The sequence below is a fragment of the Coturnix japonica genome, chromosome 1 (genome assembly GCF_001577835.2).
Source record: "Coturnix japonica isolate 7356 chromosome 1, Coturnix japonica 2.1, whole genome shotgun sequence".
NCBI lineage: Eukaryota > Metazoa > Chordata > Aves > Galliformes > Phasianidae > Coturnix > Coturnix japonica.
This window is the reverse complement of record NC_029516.1, coordinates 72,683,776-72,693,645: the sequence shown is the minus strand read 5'-3', so window position 1 is coordinate 72,693,645 and position 9,870 is coordinate 72,683,776. Positions and strand designations below refer to the sequence as shown.

Below are 9,870 nucleotides of genomic sequence, written 5' to 3'. Positions count from 1 at the left end.
AGCAAGGTATTGCATCCTGTAATGGTTTGGAGCTTCAGTATGAGCAGGACCACATGCTTCCTCCCTCATCCATCTCCACTCACTATTGTATCTGTGGCTCAGGCTATCCTCTGCCCTTGTTTCACCCCTTTCCACATGATTTCTCTTCCACTTTCTCTAGTGAATGTCCTGCTACTGCTAGAGGAAAGCACAAACACAAATCCCAGCTCTAAGGTCCTACGGGAAGGTTCCATCATTAGTGTTTTTTCCCCCAGTCCCAGTAGGATGAGGTACTGCACTGACTGCATTGCAGTCATCATGCTCTGCTATCCTGCACATGGTTCCAGGCTCAGCATTCATCTTCTCATTCTAGCACCCACTGATGGTATCTCCAAAGCCAGGCTTAGCCTTGCACAGAGCAGCTATCCTTAAATAGAGACCAAGGTCTTACCCAACAGCTTTCAGAGAAGGATGCTCACCTCCACAAATGTACTATGGCATATAATTAACAAGGAATGCAGCCTTTACTTTGGCACACGTATTATTCACGGATCCTTCTTACTCCTTTATACACTGCGCTGGCATAATGAGCACCAAGAAATACAAAGACGCAGAAAGCAACACCAGGGCTCTAGCTTGATGCCAGCAACTGGTTTCTGTGTTAAAAGATAGATGAAGCAATCTTTCCTCTGCCTTTCCACTTAAATATTTTCTGATGCTTTCTTAGTAAAAAAGACCAAGCTTCATTTATTCTTAGGAAAATTTCCGGTCACCCATAAGCTCCTGCTGAGTTCTGGTGGGAAAAGATTTTCTGCATACTGCATCAGAAAACATCCCACTCTCAAATCCCACTTCCTATCCCAAAGCACTTTGAGGAAGTTTGGACGAACATCTGAACTTTTCAGCTTGCTGCAGTCTCTCCCTGTGACTCACAGAAATGGTGCTATGAATATTTAAAGTTTTGAAGTTCCAAAAGGAAGAAGAAAAAAAAAAAAAGAAAAAGGCTTAAATAGGGAAAGAAAGAGACTCAAACAAATACCATAGCTGCCAACATCTTGTGACAGAAAGTCAATAGCTTTTAAATCTGCATAAAATTACATACATTTCCATGAAATTACCCACATTTGCATACAGTGATGCTTGATTCTACAAGGGACTTGCAGCTCCTCCCCAAGACTCCCCAAATCCTAGTTTTTCCCACAGGCCAAGCAGCACATTAATTCTGATCTCCTGAGCTGTAAGGCACTGGGACAGTCTGGGAGGGAGTCACTGGAGTATTTTCACAGCACAGCAGAAAACCCACTGTGACTAGGAAAATGGGCCAGAGGCCTCTGAAAGTCTCGCTGGGCCCTCTGCTCCTTCCTCCCTGCCCTCTTCTTCCTCTCCTTCTTGGCAGGACAAGGCTACGTTCAGGCTAGGCAGGACAACTTCTAGCAAGTAGGAAAAAAGTCTGTCCTAGAAGCACAGAATAACCTGAGTTTCAAGCATTGGAACACATCTTTCAGGCAAGTGGTGTAGTCACCATTCCCGGTTCAAGAAACATGTAGATGTAGTGCTGAGGAACACAGCTTAGTGGGCATGGTAGGGAAGGGTCAGTGGTTGGACTTGATGGTCTTAGAATCTTTTTCAGTTTAATGATCCTGTGTTTCTATGAGCTGGAAGGAAGCCATAAGAATCACTGAATCCAACTCCTAGCTCCACATAGGACCACTCAAAATTCAAACCCTATGTCTACAAGTGTTGTCCAAACACTCCTTGAACTCTGAATGCCTGGGGCCATGCCCACTGCCCTGGGCAGCCTGTTCCACTGCCCCACCACCCTCTGATGAAGAACCTTTTCCTAACCCCCACCCTGACCTTCCCCTGACAGTTTCATGCTGTTCCCTCAGGTCCTCCTCCCTCCATATTCCTCACCATATGCAACAAGTGGACAGTACTCATAGTGTCACCAGCCAGAAGTTGGTTCTTCTTGTGGGGATCAGGAATCCCCTTCAGCTCCTCATGAGCTGGATCAAACCCACCTGCCAACACCCATATAACATCCTATTCCCTCCCCAGCTGTGTCAGTACTGGATGTACCCTAAATGGACAGCTTTCCTCTTAGGTTAGCAAGCAAGCAGCACATGAGGAACTGAGGGGCTTCTATTTTTTTCCGCCTACTCATTGCAGCCCATCAGCCAGAGATGCTTGGTGCACTTTGCTTTTGCCTGGTAACATTTGTCCACTAAAAAACAAAACCCAGTGTGCCAGCCTCTTGTATCAGCCACGACACAGGTTAGTAATGAGTTGGAACAAAACGGGGAGTGCTTTGTATCCCACCCCCAGGCCCTGGCCTGCCTGTGTGTAACTGCTTTTGAAATATATTTGGTAACACACTGAATGTATTTAAAGGGATTGTGGAACTGGCCAATTTTCATGCTAATTAAAGTGCAGGAGATGGAAGTGAGCTGTTTGAAATACATTACGGCACCGAGGAAAACATATTGTGCGCTATCTCATATTTTTCAAGAGACCATATTCAAATCCACTTACAATCTGCGTGCACCGTGCTTCTGCTGCTGCCTCTGTTACCAAGCCACAGACAGAGTGTGTCCTTTCCCCATGATGGCCCATGTGTCCCTGGAAACAGAGAGAGTTAGGTCAGTGGCTGGAAAGGAGCTGGAGCACCAGACTTTGTGTGGAGAAGGTGGGGAAGGGAGAAAATTACTGATCTATACATACAGCATTGCCAAAGGGGTCAATATTTAACTGTCCTGTGGTAGATGCTTGCAGAGCCCAGGCTTACAAGGGTGTTTCCCTTATATGAACTTGGGGAAACACAGGGTTCAAGTAAGTGTCTGAGGGAAGTTGCATGCAGAAAGGCATTTGCAGAGCCTGTGAGCATCCAATATTTGCCTCTCTAGATAGCAGGCTGGCCAGCTGATGCACACTGTCCCACTCAGACAAGTACTTGACTGGCATCCTTTAGCCAGGGGCACAGGTGTAGCTCTGAATTTGGGTTTCAGCCTCTCAGCCTGCACACACTGTTTACCAAATACAAAACACTTACCTGGAAGGTCTTTTCAGAGCAATTGCTTTTGTCAAGATAAGTTTAGAAACCCTTTATACTTGGGGATATTAAATGCTGCCCTGTTGTTTATAGACAGTTTCCTTCTGCACAGTATGAGACCTCACCAGAGCACAAACTCAGGTACATGAGTCAGTCTCAGCATGTAATTCAGGAAGAATCTGCACATAAATTGATGGATGGGGAATGTCCTTATGTACTTCCCAAAGCAGCTATGCATGTCCAGCTGCCCTCCCATGCATCTTTGCATCTACCTCTCCCTCCTCACAGGAGGTGGCTGCAGAGTAGATGAGCTCTCCAGGCACATATCTGTTCCTCTAGGAAGACTGCAGAGATTAGGGTCTGTTTCTGTGTAGGCAAAACACAGGACTCTCTTCTACATGTGACTGCTGTATGTAGGAATTACTTGGCTGTTTTCCTTCTGTTTTCATCTCCTTGCCCTCTCTCACTGTCCTTCGGATATAGGAGCTGCAAGCATATTAATCCCTGGGGCTGGGAGCTACCAGGCTGCACTGTCAAGCGCTGAGCAGTATTTCTTCACCCTCAAGAGGAAATCTGCTTCTTTAAATATTTGTCTGACTCCCTGACAGCTTTTTGACAGAACATCCACTCCCCTGTTAACAGCAGCGTTCAGTGGCATGAGACATCTCTATCAGGGCACCCTCTCCTTTGCAAGCAAAGCCCTATTCCCTGCTGGCAACAGCTCTTCCTTCCCTGTTTCAGTTCAGATCTGAGTTTTGTCCCCTGTGTTGTCTTTTGGGAGGGCCTCACTTCTCAAATCAGAATTTGGAGAGAGAGCTGCCCTGAGGCTGGTGCTCAGATTGCAAGGGCTAAGCAGCAGTAGGTGAGATAGGGAAAAAAGAGAGAGGTTCTTCCCAGTTTAACTCCACCAAAGGACGGAGGTGGCAGAGTAACTGAAAAAAGAGCAAATCCCTGTTCTTGTGAAATAAAAGCAAGTGTCTCTCTTAAATGTTAATTGAGAAGTCTTCCCTTCCTTCAGAGTCTGGCAAATGATCTGTGTGGGGGTGGGAAGAAGACAGGAATTACCTAGCAATATCTGGAAACACCCTGCAATCCCAGGCATCACGTGGCTTTGGAAGTGGCAGCAGCTCTTGGGAAGCAGCTAAAGTAAGCCAAGATGACATGTGCTTGTTGGGGAATTAGCTTGTTCCGTCTGATGCTGTTTCAGCTTTCTGCCATCAGGTCCAGCTGAAGTCCTTGGCTTTGGAGAGGGGCCATCACTGGTCCATTAGATTGGTTTCTTACTTAGCTATGTGTCATGGTGATGTGGCTGACTGGCCAGCACTGTAATGAATTTGAAGAGAGATGTCTGAGTTAAATCACCCCTAAAGAATTTCTGAAAGAACAGCCCGGTTGCCATGAGCTTGTTTTGGCTAATCCTTTTAATAAGGAGAATATCTAGATTGCCTTTGAGACATTAGTAATCACTGGATGCCTAAATTCTGCTCTACCAGTGCCTGGCAGCTTATAGCATGAGAGATAAATCAGAGTTCTTGCAGGAATGCAGAGTTTGATTAATGGATGATTCCCAGTAGACCACGGACAAGAATGTAACAGGCTTGGAAGGGACAGCCTGTGCATCAGGTTCAATTCAAAGCCAATGATGTGATGCTGTCAGGATCTTTTCTGTAGTGTCTCCTCCATATAAAGGGCAGCAAGGCCTTTGCCAGTGCTGGTGGTACTCACATTATTTTTCCTACTCAATAGAATTGAGGAGAAACATCTATGTACAGTTAGCCCAGGAGTTTGCAAGATCCATTTCATTCCACAGAATATGAGAAACTTAGGAGTCTCAGGGTCTCAGGAATCTCAAGGCAGCTACAGCTATTCCCAGGTCTTCATGCTCTTTATGGTGCTCAGATTAGGAGCACAAAAAGTTGTGCCTTGAAAAGCTGTCTCTCTGGCAGAACTGCTGATACTTTTGTTCAGAGGCAGCGTTGTGTGCTGAGTGTCACCTAAACGAAGGAAGGAAGGATGCTCTCCTACAGGATTTCTGGAAGATGCTGCCATTGTTCAGAGTGCAAGTGGGCTGAGGAGCTTAACAGATGGCTGCAGTGAGACATGGTCTTTCTACAGATGGTGAATTCATTCCCTCTGAGATCAGTGGTGGGCTGGATGACAGCCCAATATGGTTGCAGACTCCAAAAGCCTGTATTCTCCCCCCACACCCTGCTATCATGACATTTTCCTCCTTGGAGAAGGGAAGGGGATTTAGAGAGACAGACGCAGACACATTGCAAGGGCAGGGAGAAACCCAAGAAAATGGCTGATGCCATGGAAACAGGTACGTATCCCTCTGAGGGGCTGTCAGCACAGGAAGAAGGCTGAGCAGTTTTTACTCACTAGTTGTCCTTGTGGACATCCCTTCCAACACATGGACATTCACAGGACATGATGCCTTTCTTGGTTTTCAAAACAAAACTTCTTTGATAAGCACCAGATGCCAGTAAGCAAAATGACTGCGAATGTCATCTCCGAGAAAAACTCCCAAGAAGCGCCTGTCCTGCAGATCTGTCTTTGAGACTATGGTCACATCCTTTTTTAACCATTAGCCAGTACTAATTAAAATGAACCTCTTGCTGGGTTTTGTTGCAACAAGCTTTTAAATGGCTAGAAGCCTTTCACTAGGAATTATCCAAACCCAATGAAATCAGTGGAATCAGACTGCAAATGACTTCCTGCTGCGAACAGCTACAGATTTCAATGGAACCCTACATTATCCCTGCCATCCCAAAAGAGAACATCAAATTTCAATATTCCTATCAGATAAGCAGCTTATCAAGTTTTATCAAAGGAAATCAGTTGGTTTCTTAGCCTTCTAAAAGTCAAAACAAAAAAAGATTTAAAAACAAAACAAACCCCCCCCCAAAACACATTTCAGGACAGTAAGCATTTCAAGCAAACACACTGGAGCATTTCAGGTCATTGTAACCTTTTTTTTTCCCTCCCCAGGTCATTCTTTGTAGCCAATCTTCCTCCAGGTGATATTTCAGAAATACAAGAAATACAATACAGGAAGAGCTCACTGTAGCCAGGGTTTAGAAAACTACATCCTCATTCATTCTAGAACTATTTGCACTATTTAGTAGTGGTGATGGTTAATGCCAGGAAGCTGTCTGGAAATGTCCTGCTTGGATGCAGTTCTAGGTTCCACAGTGAACATGTAGCTTGGAGGATTATCTCAGCAGTCAGCTTCCATTGACTCATTGGAAACCTGACTCACAGCTATTCCTATTAAATGGTAAGAACAAAAAAAAATCTTTTTTATTTCTGTATCTACCCATAAGCTTGTAGGATGATACCTACAGGGACTAATGTCATATTATCAGGAGCAAGCTTAACTTCAGCAGGTTAGCATTTATCAAATCACTAAGGTTGGGCAAAGATCTGGATTAGAACACATCTCCTGACAGATGCTGTGCCCTCAGCCCCAAGGCTTGAAGGCTGAGCAGCACTTCTCTTGAAATTCACTTGCTTCCAGTTTAATGGAGTCCCTGCAAGGAAACTGCACAATAGCGGGTATTCCACAAGATGCTGCTGTTAGTTCGGGTGGCAGAATAAGTCCTGTGATTCAGGACCAGAAATAGTCCTCTTAGGAAAAGAGACAAGAAAAAGGGGCACCCGAGGCATGCAAATAGATTTGTAGGTCTGAAAAAAAACCCAGAGGACATGTCTTGCTGAATATAAACTTAATGTTGTAAGGATCTCGGTCTAATGCTGATAGAAAGGCCCCTTGTGCTACGTTGCTTCCTTGCATTAAAGTGGTGTTAGGAAACCTTGAAGCACAATATGAATGATAAATCCTAGAGCTATATATATAAATATGGAAATACCACACCTGCAATATTGTTCCCGGGATGCTATATTATTGGGAGAAATGCCAATGTAGCAATGCAAGTGGCTTTGCCAAGAGATTTGTGGATTATTGCAGAGGAATTACTTCTGGCTTGGTCTGTCAAATCTGCTAAATACTTCTCTATATGAAATCCACAATACCATATTGTTGAGATACTAAAACCAAGTCAGGAGAGGGAGGGACAGGAAACTTAGAAGCAGAGAGAGCAGAGGTCTCCTCAGTCATTCTCCTTTACCCCTCACCACTCCTTTTTTTCCAGGGTATTTCCCCTTCCTTTCTAAGCCTTGTCTTTTAGTAGGTGAGCCCTGGAACCACTGCAGCAAAGCATGCTGTTATACAGCTAACAGCCCCTTCCCCTTCCTCTTAGGGAAAATCCTCCTCCCAGAGGACTGCTTCATTTATTTCATTTGTCTCCTTTCCATCTCCCACCCTCTTCTCTGGGGAATACAACTCAGACAGATAAGCTAATGAGACAATTAGCTCTCTGCTCCCTGATTGAAGGGCCCTTTATTTCCCTAACCAGCCAAGCCAATTCTCAACATCACGAGTGCTTGACTTTATTTCTGCAATGTGATTCATCTTCCCTCCTGCTCATATATAAACCTACCATAAAAGAATATTATTAATGTTGCCAAGTCAAGCGCTTGCTTGTTAGCAAACACTTAGACCTAAGCCTATTTGGGGAGCCTTAATTCACCGTCTCTACTCTCCCACCTCCTTGCAATTCACCTTGCATGTGTATATTATTATGGCCTTTAATAACTCTATCCTACAGCAGTGCAGGGAGCCCAATCCACACCCAGAACAGAGACCGGGCAGTGATCCATGAGCAACAATAAGGTAGTCACTATTTTATCTTACAGTTATTTACTGGGATGCCTTATAACTTTACTTGCTACCTACTTGTTATCACACATCTGCAGAAGTAATCATCTCAATGAGCACACAAAGGCTGAGTACAACCACAATACAAGAATCATATATAAACGTAACACAGCAAGTCAAAATCACATCTTAAAATACCAGGACGCTGCAAGCTCTGGCAGAAAGGGAGGATGGAGATCTGAGACAAATTTAAAGCTTCTCCAGTTTCCCTTTAACTCAAAGACCTTACCTCCCAGGTGATCACCCAGTAACCCCTACACTTGATCTCCATCATACTTTCCCTTTGGGCAGGTAGAGAAAGGACGTGGCTCAGGGGAGAGAGCTAACAGAGAGGGAAGCAGTACCCTGCTGTTCCTCTGACCCTGCCATGAAGAGAGGAGCAACAACCAGAGCCCCAACTCCTCTGAGGTCCTAGACTGAAATTAAGAGCCAGGACTCCTGTCCTGATTTGGCCTGCTCCATATATAAAGAAATGCAACAGCAGAGTTCAAAAGACCTGAATAATCTGCTCAGTGGCAGCACAAAGTCCCAATGTTCCTGTTGTTTTACCTCTACCACCCACTCCTGCTGAACTGTATAACCAGTTTTGATCATATAACACTATACTGAATAGTGGAAGTTGCAGCTGGAAGAGTGTCAGTCACTCATCAGGCTTTCCCTGACAGCATTTTGTCCATCAAGCAGGAAGCAAGGAGACGTTTTAGTTGATCCTATATCTGTGGTAAATGGAAAAGGGAAAAACAGCAGATTGCCTATGCCTGGAGTATCACTGTTAACTGTTTGTCCAGTGCTCACAGTTGGTGGCTGCCGGCATTGATCAAGCTCTTGAGATATTTTCCAGCACTGCATGACATGTGCTGTATTCACCAATTGCTATTGCATGCTTGGTCATTTAAACTGCCACATTTCTTTCTGATTTCTTGACAGACTGTCCCCCTACATCCTCATACCAGTGAGCAGTGCAGTCTCTGAGACACATGTGCCTAAGAGCATCCATATCATCTCTCCTTTTGAGTGATACTGCTCACAAGCAAGGTTGCAAAAGGAAGGGGGAGGGTGGAAGACAATGTCAAAGTTTTCACTAGATACATCTCATATTTAGTTATAGGGGACACAAAATCTAGCATAGACTGAATGCTACAAATTATTTTAGCCCCAGCCTTTTTCCTTCCTTCTGGTTTCTTTAGTCATTCATGAGAACTCACAAATGTCACGCCATGAGAAAAAGAAAGTCAAGAAAACTGTCAGAGTTATCATATTTCAGTCTAGGCAGACAGATCAGCCCCCCAAACTTCTGTCCAGGCAGAATTTGAAGCCTTTTTTTCTGGAATTTACAAGTGCATGAACATTAATAGTGCAGGCACAGGTCCACGGATCATACACCCTAACCCTGTACTTCATGGAAGAATGCTCAATGCAAACTATATTTGCATTGTTTTCACTTGGGATCTTCTCAGTGGGTAGGTGGCAAGCCTAAATACTGCACTACTACACTTCCTTACTTTAAAAACATGTGTGAATATATTAACTTTCTTCAGCATTATATAAGTTCAATAGATGCAGATGGACTTCAGTTGCAAAGATTCCAAGACCTGGTAACTCGTAATTGTACAGTACTTCAAATACTTGGTTTTAAAAACCTAAAGAGGTGGCAAAGGGGACTTGGTTTCATAAAAGTGCAGAATATTTGCAGACAGGTTCAATGGCCTTTGCCCAGCAAGAATTATCGGGAATAGAGACCAAAAGGTTGCAGAAACAGTTAGTTAGATGGCTTGGGAGAAAAGCTTTGTTCTCTTTCAGTGTTTGACAGATGCAGTGCAGCAAACAGAGAGTTAAGGCTTTTCCCCTGCTACACTGCAGCAAAAATGAGAGATTTAAATAGACTGAAAATGTAAATCCAACATTTACTCCATAGACAGAGTGAAGCAGAGCAGAGGGGAGGGGAGTGAGGGAGGATAGATGATCATTGGATGTGTGAGAAGAGAAATGCATCACATAGTATATATTTTATATGTATTAATATTCATACCAGTTCTTTCTTTTCTCCCTCCAGGCTCTGTCT

The 9,870-nt window shown here is 44.2% G+C and overlaps 1 long non-coding RNA gene across 1 annotated transcript in view; it reads right to left on the bottom strand.

Annotated features, from left to right (window-relative positions):
* Window positions 1-2,379: 2,379 nt before the first annotated feature.
* LOC107320349 overlaps window positions 2,380-9,870 on the bottom strand; it is a 76,050-nt gene continuing 68,559 nt past the window's right edge. Inside the window, exon 5 of the long non-coding RNA XR_001558227.2 lies at window positions 2,380-2,598. This is a non-coding gene — a long non-coding RNA (uncharacterized LOC107320349). The remainder of the gene's footprint in view (window positions 2,599-9,870) is intronic.